Here is a 21,879-nt window from a genome sequence, read left to right as displayed (position 1 = left end):
GTCACATTTCTGTATACTAACAATGAAATACTAGAAAAGGAATACAAAAATACAATACTTTTTGAAATTGCACCCCAAAAAATCAAATACCTGGGAATACACCTGACCAAGGAGGTGAAAGACTTATATGCTGAGAACTATAAAACATTAATTAAGGAAATTAAAGAGGATTCAAAGAAATAGAAAGATATTCCATGCTCCTGGGTTGGAAAAATTAATATTGAAAAAGGGCCGTACTACAAAAAGAAATCTACAGATTCAATGCAATCTCTATCAAATCACCCATGACATTTTTCACAGAACTAAAACAAACAATCCAAAAATTTATATGGGACCACAAAAAACCCAGAATTGCCAAAGCAACCCTGAGGAACAAACATCAAGTTGGAGGCATAACCCTCCCAGATTTCAGGCAATACTACAAAGCCGCAGTCATCAAGACAGTGTGATACTGGCACCAAACAGACATACAGACCAATGGAACAGAATAGAGAACCCAGAAATAAACCCAGACACCTATGGTCAATTAACCTTTGACAAAAGAAGCAAGAATATAAAATGGGAAAACGACAGTCTTTTCATCAAGTGGTGCTGGGAAAACTGGACAGCCACATGTAAGTCAGTGAAACTGGAACACACCCTCAAGCCATGCACAAAAATAAACTCAAAATGGCTTAAAGACTTAAACGTAAGACAAGACACCATCAAACTCCTAGAAGAGAACATAGGAAAAACATTCTCTGACATCAACCTCTCAAATGTTTTCTCAGGTCAGTCTTCCAAGGCAACAGGAATAAAAACAAAAATAAACCAATGGGACCTAATCAAACTGACAAGCTTTTGCACAGCAAAAGAAACCATAAAAAAAAAAAAAAAACTTACAAAATGGGAGAAAATAGTTTCAAACAATGCAACTGATAAGGGCTTAATCTCTAAAATATACAAACAACTTATACAACTCAATAGCAAAAAAGCCAACAACCCAAGGAAAAATGGGCAATAGACCTGAATAGACATTTCTCCAAAGAAGATATACAGATGGCCAGCAAGCACATGAAAAAATGCTCAACATCGCTGATTATTAGAGAAATGCAAATCAAAATTACCATGAGGTACCACCACATACCAGTCAGAATGGCCATCATTAATAAGTCCACAAATAACAAATGCTGGAGGGGGTGTGGAGAAAAGGGAACCCTCCTGCACTGTTGGTGGGAATGTAAGTTAGCACAACCACTATGGAAAACAGTATGGAGACACCTTAGAAAACTATACATAGAACTACCATATGACCCACCAATCTCACTCCTGGGCATATATCTGGACAAGACTTTCCTTGAAAAAGACACATGCACCTGCATGTTCATTGCAGCACTATTCACAATAGCCAAAACATGGATACAACCCAAATGTCCATCGACAGATGACTGGATTAAGAAGATGTGGTATATATACACAATGGAAAACTACTCAGCCATAAAAAAGAAAAAATAATGCCATTTGCAGCAACATGGATGGAACTAGAGACTCTCATATTAAGTAAAGTAAGTCAGAAAGACAAATACCATATGATATCACTTATACCTGGAATCTAATATATGGCAGAAATGAACCTTTCCCCAGGAAAGAAACTCATGGACATGGAGAACAGACTTGTGGTTGCCAAAGGGGAGGGGGAAGGAGTGGGATGGATTGGGAATCTGGGGTTAGTAAATGTAAACTACTGCCTTGGGAATGGATAAGCAATGAGATCCTGCTGTGTAGCACTGGGAACTATATCTATGATGGAGTATGATAATGTGAGAAAAAAAGAATGTATGTGTGACTGGGTTACCTTGCTGTACAGTAGAAAATTGACAGAACACTGTAAACCAGCTATAATGGAAAAAAATCATTAAAAATAAAAAGATAAGAAATAATAAATTAGTGTAAATGGAAAAATAAAAAAGTAAAAATAAATTTTAAAAAGACCTTTGCAGGGTCATTGTAAGATTCAGTAAGATGCCAGTACACTGCCTGGTGCAAGTTAGGTGCTTGGTAACTGAAAATACCCATCATATGAATAATCAAAAAAAAAAAAAAAAGATAATCCCAAATATCTTTATATTTAGCTCTGAGAGCACCTTATCTAACTTAAGCAAAGTTTTCCTTTCCTAATTATATTTTGTCCAGGCTAGTGCCACTGAAAGCCCAGTCAGTCCATGGAACATTAGTCCCTTGAGATAATTAATCATGGTTCCGGCCAAAGAACATCAAGAATAAATAGTAGAGCCTCTTTTCCAAGTAACACTCGTCAAAGTCCAACAAAATGATTTTCTGTAGACCCCCTCTGGGGAGTGCTGGCGTAGGCAAGTATTAAAGACGCTTTACAGCCGCTCATCTCTCTGCGAAGGCATGTGATTGTGCCCAGTCACAGACAGGGCAGGCCCTAGGAGATAACCCTGATTAAAGTTTTCCATCTGCCATCTATAAAGTAGTAAGAGAGATAGGCTGAGTGTTTATAGCAAAGGATGAAAAAAAGATGAATGTGTTTATAGCATATGGATCAAGGATAGACCTCCCTAAAAGCTGTTGCCTTCCGAGTAGCCAGAAGCCTAATGTTCTAGGACTGTCTGGTTTTAATCATTTCAATTTATCTATTTGAAATTGACTTTTTCTCTGTTGGGTGCCTGAGTGTTTGCCTTTCATTCATGAGACATGAGCTAAAAATATTTGAAAACACCACAAAGGAAAACAATGATCTGCTCCTGAGGAAGGCTGCTTCTGCAGAGTTACAGCCTTGCCACTACCCCCCTCTCTCTTTTAAGGATATTCTTGTTGGCAATGATTCTTTGTTATGTAAAAATATCAACAACGATTAAGTAAGTGATGATGACATGATGTGAGAGAGCAGCAATCAATCATAAAAAAGTTGGAATTCCCTGGTGGCAGTGTGTTAAGGATCTGGCATTTGTCACTGCTGTGATGTGGGAACTTCCACGTGCCGTGGACATGGCCAAAAAAGAAAAAAATTATTTTTTCCCACATCAGAGTAATATCTGTATTATTATTTGCATATTTTTCTTTACATCATCTTACATTTTTAACATAAAGAAATATATTTAACTGGAAGTTCATATACTTTATAAAGGCCAGCATCACTCATCATAATGAAGGAAACTTTTAAATGACAATAAAAGCAAAATAGCTTGTTTAAATTTAAAACGTTAAAAGGATTAAAGAAAACAATGAAAAGCAAATAACATCTAATAAATTTTCAAAAAGGCATACCTAGAAATTGAGATTTTTATTAAATTTGTTAAATAAATATAAGTTCTATATTTTAGAAAAATTCTTAATTGGAAAGGGTAAAAGAGGGCAACTTAGCATTAGTTATCAAAAATGACAAAGTACCCCTTGATCCTGCCATTCATCTCCTCGGGCTTGATTCTTCAGACCCACTCACATACTTGCCAAATAATGACAGCACAAAGCTTTGGTTAAAGTATTTGTGCTGCAAAAGACTGAAAACAACTAAAAGATTGAAGATCCCCTAAATGTCCTGTGAGATAAGTGAGAGAAACGAAAAAATGATAAATGTTCATTCAATGGAATACTACACAGGCACCAAAAAAACCCCAATGTAGATCTTTATGTAGCAACTTGAATGAACTCCAGAACAGATTATTTAAATGAAAAAAGCAAGATGTAGAGCCATACGTATAGTGATGTTAAAAAACTTAAAAACTCCAATGTGCATTTTTGCTTTTACATGCATAAAATAAACCTAAAAAGATACAACAAATCATATCAGTTGCTTCTGGGGAGGGGACCTGTGTGGGGGGCAGGCACAGAAGAGAGATTTTACACTGTGTACATTTTTGTTTTGTAAGTTTTGAATTTTGAACCAGGAAAGGAATGGTAGGCAGGATAATGACCTTGCGAAGATGTCCACGTCCTCATCCTGGGAATGTGTGAATATGCTGTATGTGGCAAGGACGAATCAAGGTTGTAGGCAGAATTAGGGTTGCTAGTCAGCTGACCTTAACATGGAGAGATTATCCTGCATCACCTGATTGGGCCCAGTGTAATTACAAGGGTCCTTATGTGTGAAAGAGGGAGATTGGAGAATCAGTGCCAGAATCAGAGAGAAAAGTGAGGATGCTATGTTTCTAGCTTTGAAGGTGGAGGAAGGGGCCAAGAGCCAAGAAATGAGGCAGCTTCTAGAAGATGGAAGAAGCAAGGAAATGGATTCCCCTAGAGCCTCTAGAAGGAATGCAGCCCTGATTACACCTTGGTTTTAGCCTAGGTGCGACCCATTTCAGACTTCTGATCTTCAGAACTCCAAGATGATAAATTCGCTTTGTTTTAAGCCACTAGGTTTGTGATAACTATTGCAGCACGAATGAGCATCACTTACTTTGAATACATATATAAACACGTATTTATATATTTAAAATATGCAGACATGCCTCAGATATCGCAGGTTTGATTCCAGACCACTGTAATGAAGCAGATATCTCAATAAAGTGAGTCTCGCATATTTTTTGGTTTACCAGTGCACATAAAAGTTTTGTTTACACTATACTATAGTCTATTAACTGTGCGATAGCATTGTATCTAAAAATCAATGTATATACCTTAATTAAAAATATGCTATTAATAAAAAATGCTAACCGTCATTTGAGCCTTTTGCAAGTTGTAGTAAGAACATCACAGATCACCATAACAAATAAATGCTGCACCTTATTATTAGGTTAATAATGCTTAACCAATAATAAGGCTGAAATATCACAAGAATTACCAAAATATGACATAGAGACTTGAAATGAACAAATCCTGTTGGGAAAATGGCACCAACAGACTTACTCAACTCAATTAAGTGTTGCTAAAATCTTCAATTGTAAAAACTGAGGTGCAATAAAGTAAAACACAATAAGGCACAGTCTATCTGTACAGCACGATGGTTAAAAGTTCGGCCTTGTGTGCCAGAACTGTTTGGGCTTTATTCTTAGCTTTCCCAAGGAAAAGTTGCTTAATCTTTTGTGGCTAAGCGGCATCATTTATAAAAGAGAGATAATAGTATTTACTTATTTATGGGGTAATACCTACCTCACAGGGTCATGCACTGTTAATACATGCATTATTCTTTCTAACATATTTTCACACAAGTTAATACGAAGTCTCTTAGGCAACAGAAAAAAAGTCTCTGCCCCATGGTGACAGATTTGCCTTCACTGCAATTCCTTGGTCTGGATCATGGAACTCACACACCTACCTCATAACTGTATATATTGGTGTTTAGATGAGCACATGGATTAGTTTTAAAGCCAGGTACACTCAGGCATAATATCTCACAAAGAGTAAGTTTTCCATGAAAAAATAAAGTTCCCCTTATAACTTAAATGAACAAACAAAAATTGTTCTAATCAAAAGACAATGAGTCTGCATTTGAAACCATGGCTCTTTGTAGTCATTGACCGTTTCTTCACACAGGCAAGAAAAAAGGTCAGGTATTCAGTTACCTGCTTGTGACATGATTGACAATTTTATTGACTTCATTAAGTACTTGTCTTCAATCTTCATACATATTCTGGAAGATAAAGGTTATCCTATATCGCTGAGAAGCTATAGCTTTGGCACATCTGCTTGACTATGGAGACAGGTCTTCTGATGCTACCAACCAGAGCTTCAGCCCACCCCTGCCCATCCCAGATCCTCACTCCTAGTCTATGCCATAAGGGTCAGGGAGGTATATATACAAGTTGGCCAAGGTTAGCAGCATAAAATATCTTCATGGATTCTTTACTCATAAGTTGTTATACTGACAACCCTAAGATAACACCAAAATTCAGAACCTCACTGGGGTTGCCAATTTGCAGCGACTCATTTCACTTCATTGTGCTAACAAAAATGGCCGCTTTATATCAGCTTCTATATCTAGTCATTTATTTTACTGGACAGAAGTATATTTTCAATCATTAGGCTTGCTTTGCTCTGATCATTATTTGCCAGTTTTTTGTTATTTGGGTTGGTTTGTTTGTTTGTTTTTGGCATCAGGACTGACAATTTGTCAATAAACTTAGTAGTTCCAGACTTTGCAATTATATATAATTATATATATATTGTTTCCACAGATTTCACATTTTAATCTCCTGACACATTGTGTGCTGCTTCTAACGTTAAACTATTTTAGTAACTGCACGTTGAACATTCTCCAGAATAGATTGTGATCCTTGGGCCATAAATCAAGCATCAGTAAATTTAAGAAAACTGAAATCATATTAGGCATCTTTTCCAACCACAATGCTATGAGATTATAAATCAATTACAAGGAAAAATATCAAAAACACAAACGTGGAGGTTATACAATACACTACTAAACAACCAATGGATCACTGAAGAAATCAAAGAGGAAATTAAAAAAAAAAATCTAAAGACAAATGACAGTGAAGACACAATGATCCAAAACCTATAAGATGCAGTGAAAGCAGTTCTAAGAGGGAAGTTTATAGCAATATAACCTTATCTCAGGAAATAAGAAAAATTTCAAGTAAACAACAAACTTACACATAAAGCAACTAAACAAAACCCAAAGTTAGTAGAAGGAAAGAAATCATAAAGATCAGAGCACAAATAAATGAGATAGAGATGAAGAAAACAATAGGAAAAAAATCAATGAAACTATAACTGATTCTTTGAAAAGATCAACAAAATTGATAAACCTTTAGCCAAACTCATCCAAAAAAAAAGGGAGAGTGCTCAAATCAATAAAATTAGAAACAAAAAAGAAGTTACAACTGATGCACAGAAATACAAAGCATCATAAGCGACTACTATAAGCAACTATAAGACAATAAAATGGACAACCTAGAAGAAATGGACAAATTCTTAAAAAGGTATAACCTTCCAAGACTGAACCAGGAGGAAATAGAAAATATGAACAGACAAATCACAAGTACTGAAATTGAAACAGTGATTTAAAAACTTCCAAAAAACAAGTCCAGGACCAGATGGCTTCACAGTGAATTACATTAAACATTTAGACGAGAGTAAACACCATCCTTCTGAAAAATTTCCCAAAAACTATAGAGGAATGAACACTACTAGGCTTATTCTATGAGGCCACCATCACCCTAATACCAAAATCAGACAAAGATACCACAAAAAAAGAAAATTATAAGCCAATATCACCAATGAACATAGATGCAAAAATTCTCAACAAAATACTAAACCAAATCCAACAATATAATAAAAGGATCATACAGCATGATCAAGTTGGATATACTACATTAACAAATTGAAGAATAAAAACCATATGATATTCTCAATAGCTGCAGGAAAAGCTTTTGGAAAATAAATCAACACCAAGTTATGATAAAACCTCTCCAGAAAGTGGGCATAGAGGGAACCTACATCAGCATAATAAAGGCCATATATAACAAACCCACAGCTAATATCATTCTCAACAGTGAAAAACTGAAAGCATTTCCTCCAAGATTGGGAACAAGACAAGGATGTCCACTCTCATCACTTTTAGTCAACATGGTTTTGGAGGTCCTGGCCACAGCAATCAGAGAAGAAAAAGAAATAAAAGGAATCCAAATTGGAAAATAAGAAGTAAAACTGTCACTGTTGCAGATGACATGATACTATACATAGGAAATCCTAAACTGCTAGACCTCAACAATGAATTTGGTAAAGTGGCAGGATATAAAATTAATACACAAAATCTCTTGCATTCCTATACATTAACAGTGAAAGATCAGAAAGAGAAATTAAGGAAACAATCCCATTTACCATCACATCAAAAGGAATAAAATACCTAGTAATAAAACTACCTAAGGAGGGAAAAGACCCATACTCTGAGAACTATGAGATGCCAATGAAAGAAATTAAAGATCAACATAAACAGATGTAAAGACGTACTACGTTCTTGAATTGGAAGAATAAATGCTATTAAAGTGGCTATACTATCCAAGGCAATCCACAGATTCAATGAAATCCTTATCAAATTACCAATGGCATTTTTTACAGAACCAGAAAAAAATTTTGAAATTTGTATGGAAACACAAAAGACCCTAGACAGCAAAAGCAATCCTGAGAAAGTAAAATGGAGCTAGAAGAATCAGGCTCCCTGACTTCAGACTATACTACAAAGCTACAGTCATCAAAACAGTATAGTACTGGCACAAAAACAAACATATAGATCAATGGAACAGGATAGAAGGCCCAGAAATAAACCCACACACTTTCAGTGGATTAATTTATGACAAAGGAGGCAAGAATATACAATGGAAAAGTCTCTTCAATAAGTTGTGCTGGGAAACCTGGACAGCTACATGTAAAAGAATGAAATTAGAGCAATCTCTAACACCATACACAAAAATAAACTCAAAGTGAATTAAAGATCTAAACATAAGACTGAATACTATAAAACTGTTAGAGGAAAAGTAGGCAGAACATGCTGACATAAACCATAGCAATATCTTTTTGGGTCTACCTCCTAGATTAATAATAATACAAAAATAAACAAAAGGGACCTAAATAAACTTAAAAGCTTTTGCACAGCAAAGAAAACCACAAACAAAACAGAAAGACGGAGTACACGTCATGGTTCAGTGGTTAATGAATCCGACTAGGAACCATGAGGTTGCGGGTTCGATCCCTACCCTTGCTCAGTGGGTTAAGGATCTGGCATTGCCCTGAGCTGTGGTGTGCGTTGCAGACGTGGCTCAAATCCCGAGTTGCTGTGGCTCTGGCATAGGCTGGCGGCTACAGCTCCAATTAGACCCCTAGCCTGGGAACCTCCATATGCCGTGAATGCGGCCCTAGAAAAGACAAAAAAACCAAAAACAAACAAACAAACAAAAACTAAAAATAGAACTACCATTCCTGGGCAGATATCCGGAGAAAACCATAATTTGAAAAGACATATACACTCAATGTTCATTGCAGCAGTATTTAAACAGCCAAGATATGGAAGCAACCTAAGTTTCCATCAACAGATGGGTGAATGAAGAAGATGTGGTACACACACACACACACCCCACACACACAATGGGATACTTCTTAGCCATAATAAATAATGAATGCCATTTGTAGCAACATGGATGGACCTAGAGATTATTATACTAAGTGAAGTCAGACAGAGGACAAATATCATATTATATCATTTATGTGTGGAATATAAAAAAATGATAAGGAAGTTTCCACGTGGCGCGGTGGGTTAAGGATCTGATGTTGCTGCAGCCGTGGTGCAGGTCGCATCTGTGGTTCAGATTTTATCACTGGCCAGGGAACTTCCACATGCCTCAGATGCAGCCAAAAAATAAAATTAGAAGTAAATTTAAAATCATTCAAGTGAACTTATTTACAAAACAGAAACAGACTCACAGACTTTGAAAACAAACTTATGATTACCAAGGGGGGAAGGGGGTGGGGAGGGAGGGATGGACTGGGGGTTTGGGATTGGCATATGCACACTATTGTATGCAGAAAGGATAGTCAACAGGGACCTGCTGTATAGCACAGGGTACTCTCTCCAATATTCTGTGATAACCTATATGGGATAAGATTATGAAAAAGAATGGATGTGTGTGTGCGTGTGTGTATATATATATATATACACACACATATATATGTATACATACGTATACATATATACGTATGTAGAAGTAATTCTATATATATAGAATCAATTTTTTAAATAGCAGAAATAAACACATCATTGTAAATCAATAAAATTTTTATAAACTGCTTTGATAGTTTTTATATGGTGTTCTACGTACATTTGAAAATGATGCTCGATGTTGGATAAATTCATGCCGGAATTTAGGAACAGCTCTAAAATATGCGCTGTATGATGGCATCGGTTCACTTTTCGACGTCAGTCTGATGGCAATCCAGATTACAAACAACAGTCTCCTTGTGTATGTTTTATTCTGTTTTGTTGTCACTTGCCTTGTTCGCCTCTGATGCCTATGCAATACTAATAGGCAGTTCATGAGATGTATTCATGTGGTTATTACACTCCTCCAAAGACAAAGCCTTCTTATTTATTTATTTATTTTTTTGTCTTTTGTCTTTGTTGCTGTTGTTGTTGTTATTGTTGCTATTTCTTGGGCCGCTCCCGCGGCATATGGAGGTTCCCAGGCTAGGGGTTGAATCGGAGCTGTAGCCACAAGCCTACGCCAGAGCCACAGCAACGCGGGATCCGAGCTGAGTCTGCAACCTACACCACAGCTCACGGCAACGCCGGATCGGTAACCCACTGAGCAAGGGCAGGGACCGAACCCGCAACCTCATGGTTCCTAGTCGGATTCGTTAACCACTGCGCCACGACGGGAACTCCCTATTTATTTATTTATTTATTTATTTATTTATTTGGGCTGCACCCAGGCTAGGGGTCCAATCGGAGCTGTAGCTGCCAACCTACACCAGAGCCACAGCAACGCCAGATCCGAGCTGCGTCTGTGACCTACTCCACAGCTCACAGCAACACTGGATCCTTAACCCACTGAGCGAGGCCAGGAATTGAACCCATGTCTTCATGGATGCTAGTTGGGTTCATTAACCACTAAGCCATGATGGGAACTCCTTTTTAAATCAAAGTCCCCAGGAATGCTTCCATTTCCAACACAATTTGCAACCACTGATCCACAAAGGGTTCAGTCGCATTTTTTAAAAAATCAATCAGAATCCCAACTCCAGTGCACAATTATATATTCTTATACATTGCAAACTAAAAGACTGTCAACTTCCAAAAGGGATGTTTTGATTTATTACTGAGAACACAAAATACATATAGGAATTCAGTGCGTAAAAATCCATTGTCACAAATGGCTCAATTTTTTCCCATAGCATTTATAACTTTCTAGCATATTATTTTCTTATTATAGTTATTTCTGTGGTATGTCATACTTTTCTCCCCCCATAGGAATGAAAGCTCCATGAGGTAGGGATTTGTGTCTGTTTAGTTTCACAGCTCTATCCCCAGCATGCAAAATACTGCCTGGCACATGGCGGCACTTAATCTGTATCTGTAGAATGAGGGAATGAATGAACCAGCAGTGCAGGTATAAGGTGGGCTCCAGAATGAACCCTATGACCAATAGCACAGATATAGCATCAAGGACCCAGACTCTTTTTTACCTTTACTGCCATCCTCAGTGAGAGCTTTCTCTTTGGCTGTTTTCTTTGTGGTCACAGAGACAGTTGGCATTATCTTGTCCACAGCTATGAGGAAAGAGAATGCATTTGACTGTGTCAACTTGGGTCTGTGGCCCTAGTTGTGGGTGGGGGTGGGGAATGACACATGCATAGAGAATAGCTAAAATTAATCGGAACCCACCCTTTCCCTGACAGCCAAGTCGAAGAGTTAGAGTCAGCATCTCCTGAACTTGCAGTGGGCCGTGGGGAAGCTGATGAACACCTGGAGTAAAGACGTGAGGGTGGAGGATGGGTGACAGCTAGGAAACCAACACTGCCTATTGCAACACTATTGATTTTTAGGGCCAAACCTGCGGCATATGGAAGTTCTCCAGGCTAGGAGGGATCAAATCAGAGCTACAGCTGCCAGCCTAAGCCACAGCGACAGCAACACCAGATCTGAGCCATACCTGCGACCCACACCATAGCCCATGGCAACACTGGATCCTTAACCCACTGAGCGAGGCCAGGGAATGAACCCGAATCCTCATGGATCCTAGTCAGGTTCGTTACCACTGAGTCATAACGGGAACTCTACAACACTATTGATTTTTTTTTTTAGGGTCACACCCATGGCATATGGAGGTTCCCAGGCTATGGGGTCCAATTGGAGTTACAGCTGCCAGCCTACAGCACAGCCATGGCAAGGTGGGATCCAAGCTGTGTCTGCGACCTATACCACAGCTCCTGGCAATGCCAGACTGTTGACCCACTGAGTGGGGCCAGGGATCGAACCAGCATCCTCATGGATTCTAGGCGGATTTCTTTCTGAGACACCACAACAGGAACTCCCTGATTTTTTTTACAATATTATGAACCCTGGGGATCAATGGGGTGACAGATGTCGCAGCCAGATCACCCTCACATCCTACAATATTATCAAATAGTTCAGAGAGTCAAAAGGAAATATGAATCTTCATCTTTTCCCTCCATCCCAATTGCCAGAAGTAACCTTACAAGAAAATATTATTCTATTAAGGGCAGAGTGTCAGTGAGAGACAAAACCTGAGAACTGCCAAGATTTGGGAATGTGGTGACTGAGACTGAAGAAATGGGCATGAAAGGTGATGCCAATTTTTAAAAACTTTGGTATTGGCATTAAAAGGTGTCAGAAGTTGTTTCTAGACAGTGTGAGTTCAAAGTGGGAGCCAATGGTAGGTATCCAATAAGCCACTCACTGGTCATTCAAAAACTAAATAGTAAAGACCTACTATGGGCCAGACCATGCTCTAGGCACTGAGATTCAGCAATGAGCAAACCCTGCCCTCATGGAACTTATCTCTTATTGGCGAGAGGTAGATAATTAACAAAACATTAATAAAATATGAGCATAGCAGACAGTGATACATGCTATGGAGTAAAATAAAGCAGGAAGGATGAGGGGTGTATAGAATGGGGAGCTGAGGGCTACCAATTTCAAGAGAATGACTGGGGAGTGCCTCCTTGAGAAGGTAACATTCGGACAAAATTTGGAGATGAGGGAGCAAGTCCACTGATCCTGGGGAAGGGGCTCAGTTTTTAAAATTTTAGATTGTCCGATACTTGCAGAACATCTAAGAGCTAACGTCCTATAACAAAGCGGAGGAGTTCCCTTCATGGCTCAGTGGTGAGGAAACTGACTAGTATCCACGAGGACGCAGGTTCCATCCCTGGCCTCACTCAGTGGGTTGAGGATCTGGTGTTGCCATGAGCTGTGGTGTAGGTCACAGATGAGGCTCAGATCTGGTGTTGCTGTGGCTGTGGTGTAGGCCGGCAGCTACAGCTCTGGTTTGACCCCTAACCTGGGAACTTCCACATGCTGTGGGTGCAGCTCTTTAAAAAAAAAAAAAAAAAAAGGACAAAAAACCCCCAAAAGTAGAAATACACAATACATATAAAAGATAGGCTCCCATTCCATCCAAGATGGGAAATAGTGGGCTGCCTTCCTAAAATCTGGATCCAATCAGAAAGGCTGACCTCTGAAGGATGAGGGAAAGAAAGAAAAAAAAAAAAACTAACAAGGATTGGAGAATTCTTTTTTTTTTTTTTTTCCTGATTTTTAGAGCCGCACCCTCAGCATATGGAGGTTCGCAGGCTAGGGGTCGAATCGGAGCTACAGCTGCCTGCCTACACCACAGCCACAGCAACATGGGATCTGAGCCGTGTCTGCGACCTACCCCACAGCTCACAGCAACACCAGATCCCTTATCCACTGAGAGAGGCTAGGGATTGAACATGCAACCTCAGGGTTTCTAGTGGATTCATTTCCGCAGCACCACAATGGGAACTCCAGAATTGGAGAATTCTTAAGCAAAATCTTCCCTCATTGCTTCATTAAACTTGAATTTCAAAATAAACTTTTGTAAGAGAGTGTTACTATGTTCCACAAATTTGGGGCCCTTAAATTTGGTTTGTACCACTGGGTAAAGTAAACTTTCCCTACCAGCCCACAGTTTGGGTAGGGGGAAGAAGATGATGACACTATAAGAAGAAAAATACTGTAAGAGATATACATACACACACACAAAATACTGGGGAAAGGCTTCCTGCCTGAGGAATTACTAACAGGTGACGTTTGATTTGGGAGGAGGATGGGGGAAGAATGTCCTAGGCCAAGGAACGAGCATTTCTGGGGAGCAGGGAGAAGGGCAATGGGAATCCAGTGTGGAGGGGACAGAGGGACCACAGGGTGGAGGGCTTATGTGCACTTCTCTCTTCAGAAATGAAAAAGATTGTCCTTGCTTTGGGAATCAGTGCCACTGATGACCATTTCCGTCTCGGACAATTGCTCTGGACCATTTTCAGGTGAGCATCTCTCTTGGGCAAAGGCACATGCTTGGGACCCATTGTTCTGCCAGAGCTTCACGGAAGAGAAGAGGGATGAAGACAGAAATTGGCAAGTCAATGGTGTGGAGAGCTATGATAAAGGGGGGAAATGTAAGGTGAGAAAAGAAAGAGCAGACCCTCATGAGGTATAAGGAAGAGCTGGTGCTCTTGAGGGAGGCGTGAGCCAGGCCTGCATCAGCTAGCCTCAGGAGGATGGCGGCTCCTTGGGTCATTGGCTCCCCTGGACAACTCCATCCTCTGGAACACTCTTCTCCTGTCTCCTCTCCTATGGAGCTAAAGTCTCTCCTCTCCCTCCCATCTCATTCCTGAACTTTGCTTGATGGGCTCTTCCTTGGCTTGACTATAGGCTATAGATATTGTGACCCTAGTGTAGCTACACTTTCCCCAGGAGATTCCACCCAAGCCTATAGTTTCCATCTAGACTTTTCCTGCTTTGGAAAGGAGAGTGAGAAAAGGGAAGGAGGGAGAAAGGAAGGCAGGAAGAAGGAAAAGAGTGAAAAAAGCTTCTGGGAAGCACTCCCACCCAAGATACTGCTGCATTCATAACTGTCTTATTTTACTGTATTCGAACTTGACAGGGATTTGATCTTGGATTTGTAAAACCTAATGAAATATTGGCATCATAGTAATGTTTATTAATCAGGCTCAAAATATCTACAGTACTGCATTTCCTAACAGAAAAGTGTTCAAGAAAATGCACACATTGAACATGGTCGTGTCTTAACCTACTTCTCTGACTCTAGCAAACCATCTCCCTATCTCCCCAGGCGAGAGAAGCCCCCGTCCTGGGTCCCCGTGCCCTGTGTTTCCTGTCACTGGTCTAGGGGTCCACAGGGCCAAGGGGTCAAACCTACTCATAGTCCTTTCCCTCCCACTAGATCTCAGAATTCCCTGCCCAGATGGCCTCAAAATAATTCCAGGGTCTGGGCACGGCCCTTTCTCTGGGCCGGTCCTTTGGAAGCCTCTGTGGTGCTCCAGCCAGAGGGTGGCTGAGTGGCTCTGTTTAGCAGGTTGTGTGGCTGGAACTGGGCCCCAGCCCTGGGTGTCCATCTGCATTCTGAGAGCCCCTCCGGGTGTGTGAGGAGCAGGTGGTGGGAGAAGAAGGGGCCAGGAAGGAGCCCCGCCCATACCCCACATTCCAGGGACTCCAAGGACTCTGATGATTCCAAATTTGAGCCTGACCTTCCAAGATATTCAGCCATCATTTGTCAAGGTAGGTAGATAAGAGTTCCCATCATGGCGCAGCGGAAATGACTCCGACTAGGAACTGTGAGGTTTCGAGTTCGATTCCTGGCCTTGCTCAGTAGGTTAAGGATCCGGCGTTGCTATGAGCTGTGGTGTAGGCCAGCAGCTGCAGTTCTGATTAGACACCTAGCCTGGGAACCTCCATATGCTGCAGGTGCAGCCCCCAAAAAAAGACCAAAAAAAAAAAAGGTAGGTAGATGAACTCTGTTCTTTTTTTTTTTTTTTCCTTTTTCTTTTTGGGGCCACACCCTTGGCACAAGGAAGTTCCCCGGCTAGGGATGAATCGGAGCTGTAGCCTCTGGCCTACACCACAGCCGCAGCAACGCAGGATCTGAGCCATGTCTACAACCTACACCACAGTTCATGGCAATGCTGGATCCTTAACCTACTCATTGAGCTCAGGAATCAAACCCACATCCTCATGGATACTAGTTGGGTTCGTTTCCGCTGAGCCACAATGGAAACTTCAACAAACTCTATTTAACATTTTGTGGGTTTAGCAATTTGTAGATCCCTGACCTACAGAATATGCACCTCTGGTTGGCTTCTGCTCTGGCTGGACCCTGTTCGAGTTCCCACCCCCACCCCCTGATGCTAAGAGAGGACTGTCACTTTCGCAAACCTAGGAGTAGATGCGTTGTGAGAGCAGGAGGCAGAAATACAGTTTATGCAACAGCAGCCCATCAGAGTCACTGGGGGGAATTTTTGCTAGGCAATACCATAAACTAATTGATACTATTTCTGGCACTTCCTCCACTGCAGCCTTTCTCTCATATGTTCTCAGTAGCATCAGATGTAAAATGGGCTGACCTCACAATCAGACTCAGAGAAGTTCAAGGAAGTACAAGCCTGACTTAAGAAAATAGTCTGACATCAAAAGGTTGAAGAAGAAGGAATACTTCCAAAGACATTCTATGATGCCACCATCACCCTCATTCCAAAACCAGACAGAGATACCACCAAAAAAGAAAACTATCGCCCAATATCATTGATGAATATAGATGCAAAAATTCTCAACAAAATCTTAGCCAACCGAATCCAACAACATATTAAAAAAATTATACACAATGACCAGGTTGGGTTCATCCCAGGTTCACAAGGATGGTTCAACATACGCAAATCAATCAGCATCATACACCACATTAACAAAAAAAAAAGTCAAAAATCATATGATCATCTCAATAGACGCAGAAAAAGCATTTGACAAAGTCCAACATCCATTCATGATCAAGACCCTCGCCAAAGTGGGTATAGAGGGAACATTCCTGAATATAATCAAAGCCATTTATGAGAAACCCACAGCAAATATAATACTCAAGGGGGAAAAACTGAAAGCCTTCTCACTCAAATCTGGAACAACACAGGGATGCCCACTCTCACCACTGCTCTTCAACATAGTTTTGGAAGTCCTAGCCACAGCAATTAGACAAACAAAAGAAATAAAAGGCATCCATATAGGAAGAGAAGAGATCAAACTGTCACTGTATGCAGATGACATGATACTATACATAGAAAACCCTAAGGACTCAACCCCAAAACTACTTGAACTGATTCATAAATTCAGCAAAGTAGCAGGATATAAGATTAACATTCAGAAGTCAGTTGCATTTCTGTATACCAGCAATGAAATATTAGAAAAGGAATACAAAAATATAATACCTTTTAAAATTGCACCTCACAAAATCAAATACCTCGGAATACACCTGACCAAGGAGGTAAAGGACCTATATGCTGAGAACTATAAAACTTTAATCAAAGAAATCAAAGAAGATGTAAAGAAATGGAAAGATATTCCATGTTCCTGGATTGGGAAAATCAATATTGTAAAAACGGCCATACTACCCAAAGCAATCTACAGATTCAATGCAATCCCTGTCAAATTACCCATGACATTTTTCACAGAACTAGAACAAACAATCCAAACATTTATATGGAATAACAAAAGACCCAGAATCGCCAAAGCAATCCTGAGAAACAAAAACCAAGCAGGAGGCATAACTCTCTCAGACTTCAAGAAATACTACAAAGCCACAGTCATCCAAACAGTGTGGTACTGGTATCAAAACAGACAGACAGACCAATGGAACAGAATAGAGAACCCGGAAATAAACCCTGACACCTATGGTCAATTCATCTTTGACAAGGGAGGCAAGAAAATAAAATGGGAAAAAGAAAGTCTATTCAGCAAGCATTGCTGGGAAACCTGGACAGCTGCATGCAAAGCAATGAAACTAGAACACACCCTCACACCATGCACAAAAATAAACTCAAAATGGCTGAAAGACTTAAATATACGACAGGACACCATCAAACTCCTAGAAGAAAACATAGGCAAAACACTCTCTGACATCAACATCATGAATATTTTCTCAGGTCAGTCTCCCAAAGCAATAGAAATGAGAGCAAAAATAAACCCATGGGACCTCATCAAACTGAAAAGCTTTTGCACAGCAAAGGAAACCAAAAAGAAAACAAAAAGACAACTTTCAGAATGGGAGAAAACAGTTTCAAATGATGCAACCGACAAGGGCTTAATCTCTAGAATATATAAACAACTTATACAACCCAACAGCAAAAAAGCCAATCAATCAATGGAAAAATGGGCAAAAGACCTGAATAGACATTTCTCCAAAGAAGATATACAGATGGCCAACAAACACATGAAAAAATGCTCAACATCGCTGGTTATAAGAGAAATGCAAATCCAAACTACCATGAGATATCGCCTCACACCAGTCAGAATGGCCATCATTAATAAATCCACAAATAACAAGTGCTGGAGGGGGTGTGGAGAAAAGGGAACCCTCCTGCACTGTTGGTGGGAATGTAAACTGGTACAGCCACTATGGAGAACAGTTTGGAGATACCTTAGAAATCTATACATAGAACTTCCATATGACCCCGCAATCCCACTCTTGGGCATCTATCCAGACAAAACTCTGCTTAAAAGAGACACGTGCACCCGTATGTTCATTGCAACACTATTCACAATAGCCAAGACATGGAAACAACCCAAATGTCCATCGACAGAGGATTGGATTCGGAAGGTGTGGTATATATACACAATGGAATACTACTCAGCCATAAAAAAGAATGACATAATGCCATTTGCAGCAACATGGATGGAGCTAGAGAATCTCATACTGAGTGAAATGAGCCAGAAAGACAAAGACAAATACCATATGATATCACTTATAACTGGAATCTAATATCCAGCACAAATGAACATCTCCTTAGAAAAGAAAATCATGGACTTGGAGAAGAGACTTGCCTGATGGGAAGGGGAGGGAGTGGGAGGGATTGGGAGCTTGGGCTTATCAGACACAACTTAGAATAGATTTACGAGGAGATCCTGCTGAATAGCATTGAGAACTTTGTCTAGATACTCATGTTGCAACAGAACAAAGGGTGGGGGAAAAACGTAATTGTAATGTATACATGTAAGGATAACCTGACCCCCTTGCTGTACAGTGTGAAAATAAAAAAATAAAAAATAAAAATAAAAAATAAAAAAAGAAAATAGTCTGACAAAAATACTCTTTAAGGTATTGGAAAACATTACAATGCATATGGACATATTCTTTTGGAGTTCCCATTGTAGCTGGGTGGGTTAAGGACCCAACATAGTGTCCGTGAGGATGCAGGTTCGATCCCTGGCCTCACTCAGTGGGTTAAGGATCTAGTGTTGCCATGGTCTGTGATGAAGGTCACAGACACAGCTCGGATCCCACATTGCTGTGGCTGTGGTGTAGGCCGGCAGCTGCAGCTCTAATTCGACTCCTAGCCCAGGAAATTTCATATACCACAGATGCAGCCATAAAAATGAAAAAAATTTTTTTGACATAAACACTATATTTCAATGATATATAGTGTGGGTGTTTGGTTATAACAGTGAGTGAAATCTGTTAAAAAAAATCTGGAAAGCCTTTTGTTTTGTGCTTTTGAGAAAGACTTTCAGGGGCCATGTTCCAGGTTCTGTGTTTTCTGGTTCCCCTCAAAAATGACATGGGATTAAACTGTCACCTGTAAGCTCAACTGGCTTTCAGAACTTTGTCCCCAGCCCTGGCTCTCTCCTGATGGGAGCTCCATGTATCCACCTGCCTAGCCTGCTCCTCCAGGTAGCTCCCCATGCTCTCCAGGGAGTGGTCTGTGTTAGTTTCCTGTGGCTGACATGACAATTACCACACACTTGGTGGCTTAAAACAGAAGTTTTATCTCGGACAGCTGTGGAGGCCAGAAATCTGAAGCCCAAGTGTCAGCAGGGCCATTTGGGGAGAATCCTTCCTTGGCTCTTCCAGCTTCAGGCAGCGCCAGGTTTCTTTGGCTTGTGGCTGCAATGAACCCTGTCTCACCCTCCATCGTCATGTGGCCTTCTCCCCCAAGTCCTTCTGTGTCTCAAATCTCCCTGCCTTTCTCTTAAGAACACCTGTCACTGGACTTGGGGCCCACCCTAAATGCAGGATGAACTTAAGATCCTTGACTTAATTCCATCTGCAAAGACTCTTCTTCCAAATAAGTTCATATTTATGGTTCCAGGGATTAGAACACAGACATATCATTTGTCCAAGTAGACAAACCACCACTCAGCTCACTATATAACCCATCGTGTTTCATCGGAACCAGCCTGTTCTGCTATCTCTGTCTGGGGGAGGAGTGGTGCCCAAGTAGACACAGGAAGTCATCCTAGACCCATCCCCTCCTTGCCTGCTCACACCCAGACAGTCATGTGGGGCTGTCAATCAACTCCTCATAGCTCTGGATCCATCCTCCCCAATTTGGTTTCCAGCGCCACCCTCACTGGGCTTCTTTCTGTTTTTCCAACTCCCACCTCTGAACTTTCGCTTGAACTCTTATTTCTCTGGAAGTTTCTGTCCCTCAAGCTTCATGGGCAGGCTCGCTCTTTTGACAGAGCTTTGAGTTCAAGTATCACCACTTCTGAGAGGGCTTCCCCTCCCAACACGCCTCACGTCGCCTCCCAGCGACGCATCACAGGGCTTTCTTCTTTCCAAACTCCTTAGAACCATATTGTTTATTTATTTACAGATTTGTTCTTTTCTACCTCCCTCACTACACAACTACACACACACACACACACACACACACACACACACACACACACACGAGGCCAGAGAATCTTGTCTATTTGTTCACCTCTGTACCCCTGGTCTCGAAAATAGTAATGGACATGGAGTGAAAAATGTACTGAAGAAATGATGGATAAAGTGCCTGCCTCTATCTCCCTTGTCTGTTCAGAAAACCACCTGACCTTTTAACTGTCTCAGGTCAAATCTGATCACACTTCTTCCGGGCTTAAAGACCATTCACCATCTCCCACAGGACTGTTCTGGGTCCTCGGCTTGGCATTCAAAGCCCCCATGAGTTCGCCTTTACTCCAGGCACTTCCTCAAACTGGCCCTCAGGTCACACCTAAAGACCTTTCCATGGCTCTGGCCCTGTGCCTTTGCACCTGATGTCCCCTCTCTGGTGTCTTGCTTTTCCTTCAGCTTGGGGTCTGACTCTGATTCTTCACTCAAAACCTAGTTCCTGAGATTTCCATGGTGGCTCATCAGGTTAAGGATCCCGTGTTGTCACTGCTTTGGCTTGTGTTCGATCCCTGGCCTGGGGACTTCCCCATGCCACAGTCATGGCTGAAAACAAAAACAGACAAACAAAAAAACCCCAAACCCAGTTCCTATGTCACCAACTCCAGGAAGCCTTTGACACCTCCCCTCTGCCATCCCGGGGCCACATTTTTATTGTTGCATTTTCACAAGACTGTATCACTTGCTTTCTTCACTGCTTCTCTATTTGGCTTGACTCCCTGAGGATAACTTCATGTCCAGCAGGTGCACTTTGAGGGCTCTGGATCAGCATGTCTTCTGCTTTCTCTGTCACTGTGACCCTCTGGCTGTCTCAGCTCTGGGACCTTGTGCTGCATGCTCCTGAGAGCTTCACCAGGCTGCCGGTTGCCTTTGGAATGCCTCCTGGCTTTGCCCTCAGGGCATCTTGTTTTCTAGAATTGCTTGTCTGGCTTCTGACTCACCCAGACAGCCTTAATCCCCTGCATTTATGTGGGCTCAGGTTCCATGGTTTCCAGGTCCTTGCCAGCTCCCCTTGACCTGCTGCCAGGGACTAGTCCTCCCTGAGTTGGAGCAATAGAGGCTGAACCAGAGCCATGGGGTGTCCTAGAGCCATGAAGGTGAGTTTCAAAGACTTCAGAGAAGTGAAGCAAAATAAGTTCCATGAAGTATTAACTTAGCCCTCATTACTTCACCCGTGAGCTCTGGAGGAAAGATATTCATAGGTGTGACGAGAGAGGCCAGATCCCTAGGTGGCCAGGGGGAGACGTGGTGTGAAGAAGATCTGGAGGCAGAGGGGTGGGTGCTTTTCAGCTGTGTGAGTGCAGAAGGTGAGAGAAGGGTGGTGTCTTAACGCATTCAAGCTGCTGTAACAGAACACCCTAGACTGGAGGGCTTAGAGACAAGAGAAATTTATTTCTGAGTTCTGGAGGCTGAAAGTCCACAATTGGAGTTCCAGCACGGTCTGGTTCTGATGAGAACCCTCTTCTGGGTTGCAGAAGACTGACTTCTTGTGTCCTCAAGCAGCAGAGAGCAGAGA

Source organism: Phacochoerus africanus, chromosome 6, assembly GCF_016906955.1.
Source record: "Phacochoerus africanus isolate WHEZ1 chromosome 6, ROS_Pafr_v1, whole genome shotgun sequence".
In the NCBI taxonomy this organism is placed as follows: Eukaryota; Metazoa; Chordata; class Mammalia; order Artiodactyla; family Suidae; genus Phacochoerus; species Phacochoerus africanus.
Note: the sequence above shows the minus strand (reverse complement) of the source record.